This window comes from Nansenia antarctica, assembly GCF_963989245.1.
Source record: "Nansenia antarctica genome assembly, chromosome: 11".
Lineage (NCBI taxonomy): Eukaryota > Metazoa > Chordata > Actinopteri > Argentiniformes > Microstomatidae > Nansenia > Nansenia antarctica.
Window position 1 is genome coordinate 28,643,606 of NC_137681.1, and position 17,167 is coordinate 28,660,772.

Consider the following 17,167-nt stretch of genomic DNA (forward strand, 5'->3'; position numbering starts at 1 on the left):
AGAACTTGACAGCATCCAGAGCTATATCTAGCTCGCTTGTGACTAGCTCAGCGACTTCCACACCCAACACGGCAGCTCCCAACTCCAATCTTGGGATAGTGTGAGCCGACTGTGGAGTTAACTTAGCTTTTCCAAGGACAAATCCTACTTGACATTTTTGCTCAACATCAATTACTTGGAGATAAGCGACTGCTGCAATAGCCTTCACTGAAGCGTCTGAGAACACGTGTAGCTCCTTTCTTATGGCTGTTGAGATTCTAGAAGCAGAATAGGTTCTTGGGATCTCCAACTGCCTGAGGTCTTGAAGAGAGCTTCTCCAAGCGTTCCACTCATCTTCCCTTTCTGGAGGAAGAGGAGAGTCCCAATCGGAGGCTTCGTTTGTGAGCTCTCGTAACAGGATCTTTCCCTGTATCGTAACTGGTGCAACGAATCCAAGTGGATCGAAGAGGCCGTTGACAGTAGCTAGAACACCCCTACGTGTGAAAGGCTTTGTGGATTCTGCTACTTGAAACGTGAAGACATCTTTCTTCAGATCCCAACTCACTCCAAGGCTCCATTGAATAGGAGTGGGATCGACATCCAAGTTTAGGTCTTTGAGTCCCTTTGCTCGGTCCTCAGCAGAGAATGCTTCCATAACCTCCTGGCTGTTGGAAGCAACTTTGTGAAGTCGCAGGTTCGACACAGCAAGCATCTCCTGTGTCCGCTTCAGTAGGTCGATGGCTTCACGTGCTGTGGGCCTTGACAGGAGTCCGTCGTCAACGTAGAACTCTCTTTCGATGAACTGTTTGGCGTCAGACCCAAATTCTTCTTCACCATGAGCTGCAGCACGTCTGAGACCATAGATTGCCACCGCAGGAGAGGGACTGTTCCCGAATACGTGAACCTTCATGCGGTACTCACATATGTCGTTCCTAGGATCGTTGTCCTCGTACCACAGAAAGCGGAGAAAGTTCCTGTGGTCTTCTTTCACAACGAAGCTGTGAAACGTTTGTTCTATGTCCACAGTGACAGCGATCGGTTCTCGTCTGAATCGCACCAGTACTCCTAAGAGGCTGTTATTTAAGTCCGGACCAGAAAGGAGAACATCGTTCAGTGACACGCCTTTCCATTTTGCACTGGAATCGAAGACGACTCGAATCTGGCCTGGCTTCTGAGGGTGATAAACCCCGAAGATAGGTAAGTACCAACATTCTTGTCCGTTCTCCAATGTAGGAGCCAGCTCAGCATGATCACGGTCGAAGATGTTCTGCATGAACGCGATGAAGTGCCTCTTCATCTTGGGCCTTTTCTCCAGTGTGTTTTGAAGAGAGGTAAGTCGTGTGAGGGCCTGGCCTCGGCTATGAGGGAGTTGCTGACGTGGTGTTCTGAATGGTAATGGTGCCACCCAGCTGTTGCAGTCATCCATATACATTTCTTTGTCCATGACCTTTAAGAACAGTCTGTCTTCAATAGAGAGTCCAATCTTGTTGTCATCCTCGGACGTGTTGAAGATGGTGCTCCCTAAGTTGCATTCCCGGATACTGTGGGTGCCTTGCGCTGGGGCAATCTGATGTGCTGGCTTCGGAACATATTGCTCCTTCACCTGGATCCTGTTTGGACATGGGCTGAAGAATGAAGGGCGTTGGTTCTCAAGCACATTGGTGCGGTAGCTTTGGATGTCTGAAGGCTTGTGGGTTGCCTCTAGGCAGACTTCTCCTATGATGACCCATCCCAGGTCGAGTCGTTGTGCGTAGGGGGCGTCATGTGGACCGTTCCGTTGCTCCCGCACTTTATGAACTCTAAGGATGTCTCGGCCTAGCAAGAGAAGGATCTGTGCTTTAGAATCCAAAGGTGGTATACCATATGCTATGGGCTTGAGGTGGGAATGATGCAACGCTGCTTCTGGCGTAGGGATCTCAGCTCTTTCGGTGGGAATGTTGTTACACTCTATTAGTGTAGGTAGTGTCACTGTTGTAGCTCCATCCACAGATTCCACCACAAAGCCTGTGGCTCTCCTTCCTGTCATCTGAGTTGTACCTGCACATGTACGAAGTGTGAATGCTGAATCTGACCCCTTGATGTGGAACATATCAAAGAATTCAGACCTTGCAAGCGACCTGTTGCTTTGGTCATCCAGCACAACATATGCTCTGGTTGCTCTCTCTGGGTGTGCTTCTGGGAATATATTCACCAGGCAAATCTTCGAGCAGGATCTGCCGCTTTGACCCTCTCCACAGACTTCTGTGCAATTTGAGGTGACTGCAGATTGGTCTGATCCTCCTTCTCCCTCCCCGCCATCCTCAGATGGGGCTGGAGGCGGAGGTCCTGGATGAAGAGCCGTGGTGTGGCTGTTACTCTCACATTCCATGCACTTGATGGCTGTGGTGCAGTTCTTGGCTAGATGAGTAGTTGTGGAACAACATCTGAAGCAGACACCGTTGTCTTTGAGGAAGGCCTTGCGCTCCTCGAGGGGCTTGCTTCTGAAACCTCTGCAGCGTGTTAGGGGGAGTGGCTTCTTATGGAGAGGGCATAGTTTTTTTATGTCCACTGCTGTTCGGCCTGAACCGTCTCGTGTGTCTTTCTCGTGAGAGACATCTGTCTTATGTGCAGAGACCATGCTCTTACTTTGTCTCTTGAATGGCTGCTCTGACTTAATCTGGGCTGTGTTACTCATCGATAGCCTGAAGCTTGGGTCATTGCGAGCTCGTGCCTCTTTGGTGATGAACTCGCAGAAGAATGTGAATGGGGGAAAAACTACCTGTCGCTCAGCTTTGTATCTGGAACCCTGTGATATCCATTTCTCTTGGATGTTGTAGGGCAACTTGTCTACGATGGGCAAAATGCCGCGTGAAGTGTCCAGATAGCTCAAACCAGGCAGGTAACCTTCGAACATGGCTGCTTCCAACTCTTGGAGAAGGTCACTTAGCTCTCTCAGCTTCACAGGATCTTTATTGCTGATCTTTGGGAAGTTCTCCAGCCTGTCGAAGAGGGACTTTTCAATTACCTCTGGAGACCCGAAGCACTCTTCTAAGCGTTCCCAAGCTTTGCATAGACCTTGAGATGAATGACCTACATGTACTGCTCTTATTCGTTTCACGTGCTTTGCAGATTCACTCCCTAACCACTTAATCATGAGGTCCATCTCTTCATTAGCACTGAGTAGTAGTCCGTCAATGGCGTTCTTGAAGGACGACTTCCATGCCCAGTAATCTTCTGGGTGATCATCGAACTTGGTGAGACCGGAGGTTACGAGGTCTCTGCGTGCTAGGTACCGAGCCACATCACTGATGTCGCTTGTGTCACCGCTTCCTGTTGGTTTGTATGGTGAACCCTTGGGCCTGCTGGGTGTGGGCTGCTCTGATGAGGGCTGCCCTGATGTCTTTGGCCTACTAGGTCGCAGTGATGGAGAGCTGTGCTCATGCTTCACAGTGGAGGAGTGCTGTCTCTCGTATGAAACAGTCAGACGCTGTCTGGGTGGTGAGGAGGATCTCAGCCTATGGACTATCGGTTCCAGATTGGCTATAGAGTCCATAACATCTTCGGCAGATAGTGGTAGCTGTGACTGTTGTTCTACGTACTGGCGTGTGCGGTCAACAGTGGCATGAATGACAGCTTCGATACCGTTGTTTTCTTCCTCCGCTGCTGCTTCAAGAACATTAGCTTCAGCGATGGCTTCTGCCACTTCTTTCTCATGCAGCAAGTTCTTTAATTTTGCTTCCATTTGGGCTTTTTCGATCATAATCTCTGATTCCATTTTTGCATAGCTAGCACGTGTGCGTGCTACTTCCACTTTGACACGTGCATTGACAGCTGCCCTACTGGCTGTTGATTTAAAAGACCTAGATGTGGCTGTGTGCTTGGCGTGAGCAAGGATGATGGGGAGCAGTGCTTGCGCTGAAGATCTCTCTCCTTGAGTCGATCCGCCCGCTGAGGCTTTGCTTTTTTACTATTCTGTTCCCACTGCGCGTAACCAGGGCGCAACTTCCACAGATAGCGAACACACACTGACACATAAATGAATCCTCAGACGCTGGAGTAAAGTTTAGTTTTTTACTCAATCCTCAGAAACATGAGTGGTCGTTTGGTTATTTTGTAAAACTGTAAATAAACATAAGAGTACAATTACTGTAATGCTCAAAACTATACTGTTACACTTTCAACATCAACAGTATGTAGCCAACATATAATATCAATATAGCAATACAAATAGTTATACTTAAATAATATAAGCTATGTATTTATAAACATATACATTATACATTGTAGTTAAACAAGAAAAGAAAAGGCAACTTACAAGCAAAGCCTTTTCCAGGGCAAGAATGTAAACAAAGAGATTCTCCGGAGCTTTTTCTCTCAACTAGCTGTTGCACAAGCTATCACGTCTGAACAGTGTGCTCACGTCATGTGACTAATGTTCGTCATGTGACTAATCAAAACCGAAACTGAATAAAGGCAGTAACAAATGTAATGTCATAAAATGTCCACTAGATGTCTCTAAAATGAAAACCTAAGAAACCATGACACAAGCCTATCCTGTCCCTATACGACACCAATGGGGACACCGTGTCAGACAGAGGCAACATCCCGGGGGTGGCAAGAGAGTTCTACGAGAGTCTCTACAACATCAAGACAACCGACGAGACTCTCATGGCCACCTTCCTGGATGGTCTGGACCGGGTCCCCGAGGGTGGTGAGAGTGAGAACCCAGAGCTGACCACGGAGGAGCTCACCCGGGCCGTGCACTCCTTAAATACACACAAGGCTCCTGGACCGGACGGGATCCCAGCAGAGTTTTACAAGACTCTCTGGGATCTCCTGGAGGAGGACTTGGCGGAGGTCTTCAAAGCCGTCTACAGGGAAGGGAGGCTTGGAGAGTCAATGCGACAGAGTACGGTCACACTGATCCCCAAGAAAGGGGACCTCAAGGACCTCCGGAACTGGCGCCCAATCAATCTCCTCCCAGTGGACTATAAAATAATGACAAAAGCCCTCACTCAACGGTTTCAAACCCTCCTCCCCTCAGTTATAGCCCCTGACCAAACCTGTAGCGTCCCCGGTAGGTCCATCAACGACAACCTGCTCCTGGTGAGAGACCTCATCCTGCACTCCCAGGAGCGGAGGTCCCCTTTAGGCCTTCTCAGCCTGGATCAGGAGAAGGCCTTTGACAGGGTTAGCCATGGTTTCCTGCAGAGGGTGCTGAAGGGCATGAACTTCCCCCAGCACCTGCTCAACTGGACCGAACTCTGCTACAACAACATCACGAGCAGAGTTCGGATCAACAACCAGTTGACAGACCCCTCCACCATCAAAGCGGGAGTACGGCAGGGATGCCCCTTGGCCCCTCTGCTGTACGTCATCTACCTGGAGCCGTTCCTACGGAAGATCAGGAGCTCCCCCAACATCATAGGCTACCCTCTACCAGGGGCCCGTGGGGAGAGGCTCAAGGTGGTGGCGTACATGGACGACATCACCATCGTCGGCACAGATAGTCGCTCCATTTCCACAGCAACGAAAGTGGTGGAGGACTACTGTGCAGCCACTGGCGCCCTGATCAATAGGGGTAAGTGTGAGCTGTTTCTGTTGCAGCACTGGCAGGAGAACCTGGCAACCTCCTTCCCTGTAAAGACGGAAAACAATAAGCTGCTGGGGATCACCTACCAGAAAGATGGAAGGGCCTCCGGCAGCTGGAAGGAGACCATCCGCCAGGTCCAAAAGAAGATCTGTGAGTGGAGTGCACGGCCCCTCACAATGACAGGCAAGATCTGGTCCTGAAGGCTATTGTTCTTCCAATTCTCCTTTACCTGGGCAGGGTGTTTCCCCCAGACAGAGCAGTATCCAAAACCATCGAAAGGATCATGTTTACCTTTGTCTGGGGGAGCCAGATGGAAAAACTAAAACGCACCACCCTGTACAAAACAGTGGAGAATGGGGGGAAAGGGGTCCCAGACATCCTAAACATCATTAGGGCACAGGGACTCTCCAACCTCATCAACAACATCAACAACAAAGATAGGAAAGCCAGGTTCTTTGAAATATTCTATGCCACACCCATCCTCCGGACACTCAGGGTGACCGCATTAATAAATCACACTGTGCCCTACAGCTGGGACCCCCCTCCAGTCTACAAGATATGGAGGGACTTTGCCTTCAGGACAGGATTGTCCGCGGCTGGGCTGGCCTCATGGAAATACAAAGACATTATGACCTTCATAAGGTCGAAGGAAACCATTACTCACCCCAAGGCCAGCACAGCCGTGGACTCCAAACAGGTATGGAAAAACATTAATCATAAATGTACTAACAATAAACAAAAAGACATTGCCTGGATGGCTGCTCATGGTTGTCTCCCCACTAGGGAATTCTTGCATAGGCGGCACATCGCAAAGACTGAGAAATGCCCCCACGCATGCACGGACACAGAACACATTAACCACCTGTTCTGTGAGTGCTCCGTGGCCAGGCGGGTCTGGGCCCTGTTTGTTCCCTCTGTCTCCCTAAACAGCCTGCTGACCCTGCCCCGCTTGACGGCCGAGAACATCCTGTATGGTCCTCCCGGGGGGTGCACAACCCCCCAACTACAACAACAGTGGAGGATCATCAGCGCCGTCAAGCAGGTACTCTGGGAGACGAGGAACATCAGGGTCTATCAGAAACAGAGCGTCGACCTGACAACCCTGAGGAGGAGAATCACCCTCTTCCTCAGGGACCATGCTATTATTGACTTTAAAAATAACCCGGATCAAGCAAGAGCGGTGTGGGGGGTGGAGAGATGGAAGGACGTCATCCTCTAAACCGCCCCCCATGCCGCGCCGCATCGCCCAACCCCCCCCCACCCCGGGCCTACCTCATTACACCACCAGTTCCTGCACTATCACCTTCACCACCGTTCCAGCACAAGCCCTGGTCAGCAGTATCACCATCACAAGGACCAGGAGAGGAGCAGCGCACAACACCAACAGGGAAGTTTACTGCACCTTCCACCACCTACACATGTACACAGCACTGACCCACTTCCTACCCTCACCAGAATATCACCACACACAACCCACAGCCGAATCAGCCGTCTCTGCCAGCACCACCAGCACCAGGATGACCAACATCACTGGGTCACAGGGAAGTACTGATCACCCGCCTGACACCAAAATACACACTACACAAACCATGCACACCACCCTTCTCTCACTCCTGTATCTTTTCAGGCACATGTCATATCCAGCTCTGACACCTACCCAGGCTTCCAGACCCAGGAGCAGAGACCGGCGGGAACCACCACGTCACCCCAGCACCAACCCCAGGTTCCAACTCAGCGACCCCAAACCCCCTGTTCCGGGCCCCCCCCCCCAACTCCAGGCCCCCAGCTACAGGCCCAGTCCCCTACCCGCCAACCCCCAACCCCCAGCCCGGAACAAGCTGAGAAGAGCCAGGGAGCTTTTTCCCTGGATAAGCTGTGTACAGGTTTTTCGCCTCTGCTTGCCTGCCATGCGCCGAGCTCTCTGGGCCTCTCCTCAGGGGCCTCCGGTCGGCCTGCGTGCTCGATCTGCTCCGCCGCTGGGGCGCCTGGTCCGGCTAGCCTCGTGAAGGGCTACAGGAGTATGAGCCTGGTGGGCTGGGCCGGATGCGCCGGTGGTGGGGCGGGGCGGGTGAGTCGGGTGTGTGGGGTCCCTCGGGGGAGGGAGGTGGGGGAGCCACGGCTTTGCACTGGTGGGCAAACTGGATAGTAGTCGCTCTACAACTAGAGGGCTGCAGGGGAATTTTTTTCCCGGATGCACAGCGAACAGGTTTTTTACCCCTGCCTCCTACCGACACTGGAACCTGGACACTGAACACTGAACACTGAACATTACACTACACTGGACAATACACTGAACACTGAGCACTTTAGTTAGTTTAATGTTGGTTGTTGTTGAATGTAATGTCTTAAATGTCTGATTGTTTGATTAATTGATTGTATACACGGTGTTGCGTTTTTATAAAAACCAATAAAAAACACCTTTATGCTTGGGAAATGTGTTTCTAAAGTGTCTGGTCTCGCTATCCATGATGATTATGTAAGATATTATTTTCAGAGCATGAATCAGGTGAATAGAAATGACTGTTCATTTTTTTCCCACCATTGATGATTGTCCATTGTTCCTCAAAGGAACATGGGTGGAAAGAATATGTTCTGAGTGGGTACTTCTGCCACAGAAATAAGTAATTTGTTAAAAAATAAAAAATAAAAAGCAAGTTCAATTAATTAGGGGGAATTTGATCAAGACAGTTTTGAACAATTCTCATGATTTATGTTTAGCAGAACCGTCATAGCATGCTGTTCAATTTCCTTTTTGGAATCAGTACCATTATATTCTCCAAGTATTGAGGGAAGGGTAATTGGAAAATTGTTGATCTATGACTTACATAATTTGATTACAACAAGTGGTGACCAGTGGCGGCTGGTGCAAAAAAAATTGGGTGGGGCACAGCAGTGTGGCGGGGGGGTCTTCTTTCGCGCGCGCGCTTTTTTTTCGCGTGCACGATTTTTTCGCGTGCACGCGCATAAAACACGCACTGGCATTACAACCACTGTATAATTTCAACTTTCACCCTTAAAATGACCGTGTGGGCCATGGAGAAGTTACCCTGTCAACTACAGACACTGAGGTGGAAGAGTGACCGGTCTATGGACGTCGGTACGGTCCAATACCCAGTGTCAGACAAGGAGGAAGTCTAGTCAACAAGGCTAGTACAGGCCTCACAGCTACACTCAGGTTAATAAAGGTAGCAGATGAATATGTGTACTGTGTCTGTGTGACATGGCTACATCAATGAGCAGAGATGAATGCTGCAGTCAGTAGTACAGTAACTATCTATTTCATAGACACATGATGGATGATGATGGAGAGTGATGGTGGTCAACACATCACAGCAGGTCAACACATTCAATGATGTATCACAACCAGACCATGTCAGAAACACAACCAGACCATGTCAGAAACACAACCAGACCATGTCAGAAACACAACCAGACCATGTCTGTATCACAACCAGACCATGTCAGAAACACAACAATGCATCAGCTGAGTTAAAGAAAACCAACTCTTACCTTTGATGACAGAACATGAGCCGTGTTTACCCGTACCTCCGCCTTGCCCCGCGCATATTGCTATGAATAGTTCGAAGATAGGTGCTTGCACGTTAGGTGCAAGGCTGCTTGGTTAACCCATTAGCGGGAACATTATTAGTTGCACAAAATAGGCTGATTTAATTGACCATGAACATCAGAGACAGACATTACGAATGTTCATTTAAAATACTCCGGAAGCCCGAAGTCCGGAAAACCGGAAGTCGGGAGTCCTCAGCATAATGCATTGTCTGCAATACAACCAGAGATTTCTTGGCCAGGGCGCACATTTGTGCGCCCTGGCCAAGAAATAGAGACAGCCAATTGGAGCGCTGCTACAGCTCACGTGTAAGCCAAAAGTATTCGTCCTGGCATAGACTTGCATTGACACGGCGCCCCGCGTTCTCTCCCTATGTATTTTAACAGTGAGTTTTACACACACACACACACACACACACACACACACACACGCACACACACAGATAAAAATGTTTATTGTATTGGAGGATTTTTAATGAATGCTGATAGGCGCCGACAGAATATCAGCCGCATTTTGTGAATAAACAATGTTTATTTAAAAAAAAAACTTTTACAAATCGCAACCAGGAAGTGAAGGTGGGGGCGGCGCCCCAGCGCCCTCTATCGGCCAGCCGCCACTGGTGGTGACTCTTGAGAATGCAATAGAACACCGCGATGCAAATGCTGTTCTCAAGACGTTCCACACTTTGTACATTAAATGACACACCAAGACTATACTTTCAGGGATCATTTCTATAGTTTTATGCTTGGGTAATGTGTTTCTAAAGTGTCTGGTCTCGCTATCCATGATGATTATGTAAGATATTCTTTTCAGAGGATGAATCAGGTGAATAGAAATGACTGTTCCTTTTTTTTCACCATTGATGATTGTCCATTGTTCCTCAAAGGAACATGGGTGGAAAGAATATGTTCTGAGTGGGTACTTCTGCCACAGAAATAAGTAATTTGTTATAAAATAAAAAATAAAAAGCAAGTTCAATTAATTAGGGGGAATTTGATGAAGACAGTTTTGAACAATTCTCATGATTTATGTTTAGCAGAACCGTCATAGCATGCTGTTCAATTTCCTTTTTGGAATCAGTACCATTATATTCTCCAAGTATGGAGGGAAGGGTAATTGGAAAATTGTTGATCTATGACTTACATAATTTGATTACAACAAGTGGTGACTCTTGAGAATGCAATAGAACTCCGCGATGCAAATGCTGTTCTCAAGACGTTCCACACTTTGTACATTAAATGACACACCAAGACTATACTTTCAGGGATCATTTCTATAGTTTTATGCTTGGGAAATGTGTTTCTAAAGTGTCTGGTCTCGCTATCCATGATGATTATGTAAGATATTCTTTTCAGAGCATGAATCAGGTGAATAGAAATGACTGTTCATTTTTTTTTCCACCATTGATGATTGTCCATTGTTCCTCAAAGGAACATGGGTGGAAAGAATATGTTCTGAGTGGGTACTTCTGCCACAGAAATAAGTAATTTGTTAAAAAATAAAAAATAAAAAGCAAGTTCAATTAATTAGGGGGAATTTGATCAAGACAGTTTTGAACAATTCTCATGATTTATGTTTAGCAGAACCGTCATAGAATGCTGTTCAATTTCCTTTTTGGAATCAGTACCATTATATTCTCCAAGTATGGAGGGAAGGGTAATTGGAAAATTGTTGATCTATGACTTACATAATTTGATTACAACAAGTGGTGACTCTTGAGAATGCAATAGAACACCGCGATGCAAATGCTGTTCTCAAGACGTTCCACACTTTGTACATTAAATGACACACCAAGACTATACTTTCAGGGATCATTTCTATAGTTTTATGCTTGGGAAATGTGTTTCTAAAGTGTCTGGTCTCGCTATCCATGATGATTATGTAAGATATTCTTTTCAGAGCATGAATCAGGTGAATAGAAATAACTGTTCATTTTTTTTCCACCATTGATGATTGTCCATTGTTCCTCAAAGGAACATGGGTGGAAAGAATATGTTCTGAGTGGGTACTTCTGCCACAGAAATAAGTAATTTGTTAAAAAATAAAAAGCAAGTTCAATTAATTAGGGGGAATTTGATCAAGACAGTTTTGAACAATTCTCATGATTTATGTTTAGCAGAACCGTCATAGTGTAACAGAGTTGGGAATGTATGTTTAGTTGTGGTGAATGTAGATGAGTTTCGCCGTGCTTGAGCAGCCCTGGTTGTTGTTGGAGCCCCCCATTGGAGTTTGGGTGTACTGCAGGTCTGCGCGTTCTTTTGTCCTTCTCTTGTTGCCGTACTTACGGTGGTACGAGAACATGGCCGCCATCTTCATGGATTCACAAGAGTTGCAGAACAGAGAAGAATTGTGTTTTATATGTCTTCTCTGCAGGTCAAATAAAAGAATTGATTGAAAGAAGTTTGGCTGTTTGACCATCGTTACACTGGTGCCGTGACACGTCGATCTCAAGATCAGCTGAACGCCGATCTCCGTGGATGCTGCGTGGATGCCAGGTCTTAGTGTGATAGATCAAGTGTGGTCAGAGTATTATAGTAAATGGTCATTCAGTCTGAGGTCTGTGATTATATCAGTTTAAAAAGTGCTTTGATTGTTTTGGTTTTTATGTCCTGCTGTAACTTTATATATTTTTTAAACATTATTATTATTATTATTTTTTTTTTCATTCAGTAATATTACACAACGCAAGTCTGTACCACTATGGCTCAGAGGCCAGGTTTTAATGATGAGATTTTTGCCAGTCCAGTGTTGCCTATGGGGAGGGGTGCATGGGGGGCATGTCAGAGCAGAGCAGACAGTGCTGTCATAGACATTGACAGTGCTGTCAATAGTAGGGAGGTGGGGTGTTCCCAGTTGTTTACTGACAGTGGTAGAGGCACAGGGTCAGGTCAGGACCCAGGTTGTGCTGCTGTCGGACAGTTTACAGGGGAGGCTCCTCCCACATCCACACCCAGTGTTAATGACACTGAAGCTCTTCATCACCTTTCAGACATGATGGGTCAGCTAGGTGCTCAGATTGGCGAGTCCATTGTAACCAAGTTAATTTCAGCTGGTGTAGTTCACTCAAGTAGTATGAGCAGTGCACACCTCAACTGCACATCGCCTCCAGATCCTGTAACTGATCCTAATGTTGTTAGACAGGAGGTTCCGCGCGTTACTGTGAATGTAAAATCAGACAGGGAACCACCAATGTTCCGAGGTGATAGTTCTGATAAGTGTTCAGTCCAGGACTGGATTGACATGTCTAAAGCTTATCTGAGAAAGCAGAAATGTCCAATGCATGAACAGGCTGAGGAGATACTGGCAAGGCTGATGGGTAAGGCAAAGGATGTCGTGAGGGTTGGTTTGCGTAGCGATCAGACACTTGATGTGAAGCAGAACCCTGATCTCATCTATGATATCCTTCTCAAGTACTTCAGTGATGTGTCATCATGCCTCCCGTTGTCAGATTTCTATGCCACTCTACCCAGACCCAATGAGAACCCTGTAGACTACTGGTTGAGGATCAACAAAGCAGCTGATGTAGCTGGTGAGGGCCTTCGCAGACAAGGTAGGAGGATGGAGAACATAGGTGAAGAGGTAGCACGGATGTTTGTCAGGCATTGCCCGGACTCTGGACTATCCCGTATTCTGGAATGCAAGGCTATTGAGGAGTGGAGCTCACGAGACATACAGTTGAAGATTGATAATTACCAGAGAGAGCTGAGAGCCTCTGGCAGGACCGGTAGTTCTGTGCCATTGAAGAGCCATGCCACCGCCCTCCACACTGTGCAGTCTCATCCAGAGCCTTCGATTCAGTCTGTGTCTGAGCAGTGTTCCACCCAGTACCCCCCTGCTCCTGCCCATAGTCCAGTGTACCACACACAGTGTCTGCCTTCTACCCTCATTCCTTCCCAGGACCATGCTTTAGGCCAGCTTCCGTGCCCCTCCTCAGCGACTGCTGTGGCCCAGAACACTCAGCAATCTGAAGACAGGATTCTTGCTCGCATTATGGAGAGGCTGGAGCAGATGATGGGGAAAGTGCAGCAGCGTGACAGTGCTCCTCGTGGCGGAAGATACCAGGGTGGCGCCCGTGAGAAGGCCTGCCGAGTCTGTGATGACAGTAGACACACTACCATCTCACACTGCATGTCAGAGAGGCTGTGCTTTGTCTGTTTAGCCCCAGGTCACACAAAAGTTGAGTGTTCCACCAGGTCGTCCCGAGCACCTCAGCCTCAGGGAAACTAGGTGGCCTGTATTCAGAGGGAGAAAGTATAGGTCGCCAAGTAAACTCCCATTGTGAGGACGAATCTAGTGCTGAGACAGTGTATATAGCTCTCAAAAGCTCAAGTGATAACTCTGAAGATATTGTTTATCAGAATACGCATACAATTAGTGGTAGTGACAGCCTTTTCTACACACCTGTGACAGTTGGTAATACAGTGACTCTAAATGCTATGCTAGACAGTGGGTCTATGGCTTGTACAATGAGTAAGACGGCAGAGGGAAAGCTTAGAGAGGTTGGAGTTGCTACAGAGCATAACCAGTTCAGTTCAAATGTGGTGCTTGTTGGCTGTGGTGGTCGCCGTGTCAAGCCTGAGTCAGCTTTCAACGTGGAAATGGAGGTGTATGGCTGTAGGATTATGGTTCCCACTCTGGTAGTTGAAGGCCAGCATGATGAGTTGATACTAGGCACCAATGTTATTAAATATATCCTCCGGCAGTATAAGCAATGTGATGGCTACTGGAAGGCTGTGTCTACGCCCTGTCCTGCTGGCGATCCAGAATCTGAACAGTTTCTCTCGATGCTCGCTGGTCTGAACCGTTGGCGAGGTGACGTCATACCTGACAAGATAGGCACAGTCAGGTGCAACTCAGCCGTGTGTCTTGAGCCTGGTCGGGAGTACCTGATGTGGGGCAAGCTACCCAAGTCCACTATTGTGTCTCCTGGTAGCGCTGTGATGACAGAGCCCACATCGTGTCGCTCAGCTCCAAGAGGGGTTCTGGTGGCCAGAGTTGTTACTCCTTTGTGGGGAGACGGATGGGTTCCATTGAAGCTGATCAACTCGTCCGACAGGCCCGTCTTGGTAAGACGCAATGCTAAATTGGCCGACGTCTTCTCCTGCATTGCGCTCGAGGACATGGATGAGACCGGACCTGCTGAGGTCCCACTACTCAGTTGCTGTCAAGTAACCCCGTCCAGTGAAAATGCGGCCCGCACTGTTGATGAGGAACTGAAGTACATGGGATTGAGTGGGCTCGACATACACTCCTGTGACGTGTCTGAACAGTGTAGAAGCAAGATGGCTGACCTGGTTGTGCGCTACAAGGACATCTTCTCACGCCATCACCTGGATTGTGGAGAGGCAAAGGGCTTCATACATCGCATTCACCTCTCAGATCACAGGCCATTCCGGCTCCCATTCAGACGAGTGCCCCCCAGTCAGTATCAGAAGTTGCGCCAAGTACTGAGTGAGATGGAGGAGAAAGATATAATCAGGAAGTCAACCAGTGAATATGCATCTCCGTTGGTTCTTGTATGGAAAAAGAACGGAGATCTCCGTATCTGTACAGACTTTCGCTGGCTGAACAAGAGGACCCTGAAGGATGCTCACCCTCTCCCTCACCAGGCCGACTGCTTAGCTGCACTTGGAGGTAACTCCTTGTTTAGTACTATGGATCTAACCTCAGGGTTTTATAACATGCCACTACACGAGGATGACAGAAAGTACTCTGCCTTTACAACACCTATGGGCTTGTATGAGTATAATCGCCTCCCGCAGGGCCTCTGTAATAGTCCTGGGAGCTTCATGCGTATGATGACTAGCATTTTCGGAGACCAGAACTATCTGAGCTTACTGGTTTATCTGGATGATTTATTGGTGTACGCCCCTGATGAGAGGACAGCTCTGGAACGCTTGGAGATGGTGTTCAGTAGACTGCGTGGTCATAACCTGAAATTGGCCCCCAAGAAGTGTTTTTTTCTCCGGAAATCCATCAAATTCCTCGGCCACATAATTAATGACAACGGTGTGTTGACTGATCCCAGCAAAGTTGAGAGCATCGCAAAGATGACAAGTGCTGACCTGATGGAAGCGGACGGTGTAACCCCCTCACAGAAACGAATCAGATCTTTCTTGGGGATGATCAATTATTACCAGCACTTTGTGCCTAGCTTCTCCGCTATTGCAAAGCCTCTCTTCTCTCTGTTGACGGGCCAGAAGAGAAAAGGGAAGGTGAAACAGTCCAAACAAAGGTCACAAAGCAGGAAGTTGAAGGTTACTGACTGGACCCCCGAAACGGAGCAGGCTTTCCAGAAGCTGAAAACGGCGCTGGTTGAGACGGCTGTCCTGGCTCACCCTGATTTCAGCCGTCCCTTCATGCTGTCAACGGACGCGTCCCTTGATGGCATCGGTGCTGTCCTGTCGCAGATCCAAGAGGGTGAAGACCGAGCGAGGCCAATCGCATTCGCCAGCAAGTCCCTCTCTCAGTCTCAGAGAAACTACCCAGCCCATCGGTTGGAATTCCTAGCCTTGAAGTGGAGTGTCTGTGACAAGTTTAGCCATTGGTTGAAGGGGCATGATTTCACTGTTTGGACGGACAATAATCCATTGACTCATATCATGACGAAGCCCAAGCTGGACTGCTGCGAGCAACGATGGGTGGCTAAGTTAGCGAGCTATAACTTCGACATCAAGTACGTGCCAGGCCCACAGAATGTTGTCGCTGATGCCTTGAGTCGTGTGCCTTTCGTCAAGCAGAGAGTCAGTCACAGATTACTTGAAGAGCCCTACAAGAATCTCCTCTCCGAAGTCCAGGATGTGTCGAGTGCTTCTGTACAGGACGCCTTCCGGTCGTCCAATGATAGTGGTGACACTCCACGCCAGGCAGAGAGTTACGCTCAAAGTGTCCCATCACCTCTGCATGTCCACGCTCAGTCTATGGAGATGGATGAAGTGTCTGTTGTTCTACAGTCATATGACGATCTGTGGGAGGTCGGAGCAAGAACGCGTGCTGTAGCAGTCTTGCACCATTTGCCTCAGTTAGTCCCAGGTGGTCAGGACTCACTTCCTGCTTACAGTGAGAAGGAACTCCGGGATGAACAGCTCAGAGACAGAACTCTCTCTCGAGTCTTGTACTATGTGGAGAGACATCGGAGACCCTCCAGGAGAGAGAGAGATAAGGAATCAGTCACAGTCATGAGGTACCTGAAGCACTGGGAGAAACTTGTTGTGAGCAATGGGATACTCTACAGAGTCTCGAGGGATCAAGTCGTGAAGTCAAAACGCCGCCAGTATGTGGTTCCTGAGTCTAAGAAAGTTGAAGTTCTGAGAGGTGTTCATGACCATGCCGGCCATCAAGGTCAGTTCAGGAGTCTTGGCTTGGCCAGACAGAGGTTCTTCTGGCTCAACCTCGACAGAGACGTAAGAGACTACGTCCGTAACTGCCAGCGGTGTATTGTCAGTAAGACTGTTGAACCTGCTGCGAGGGCGCCTTTGCAGAGTATCACATCAACCAGGCCACTTCAGCTGGTTTGCATTGATTTCTGGTCAGCGGAGGACTCAAGGAACAAGTCAGTTGATGTGTTAGTTGTTACTGACCATTTTACAAGAATGGCCCAGGCATTCCCCTGCAAAGATCAGTCAGCCAAACAGGTGGCGAGAGTTCTATGGGACAAGTTCTTCTGCGTCTTTGGGTTCCCAGAACGTATCCACAGCGACCAGGGAGCTAGCTTCGAGAGTCAACTAGTGAGTGAGCTGCTCAAAGTCTCCGGTGTCAGAAAGTCGCACACAACCCCGTATCACCCGATGGGTAACGGTAGTGTGGAACGTTTCAATAGAACTCTCGGTAACATGATCCGAGCGCTTGAACCAGAGGCAAAAATCAACTGGCCGAGGCGTTTGCAAACTCTGACGTTCATGTACAATAGCACAGCGCATGAGTCAACTGGCTATGCACCTTTCTATCTGATGTTTGGGCGTACTCCTCGTCTCCCTGTCGATATACTCTTCCGGACAGTCCTGAATGATCCAGCTGTGGTCAGCTACGACAAGTATGTGATGTCTCTC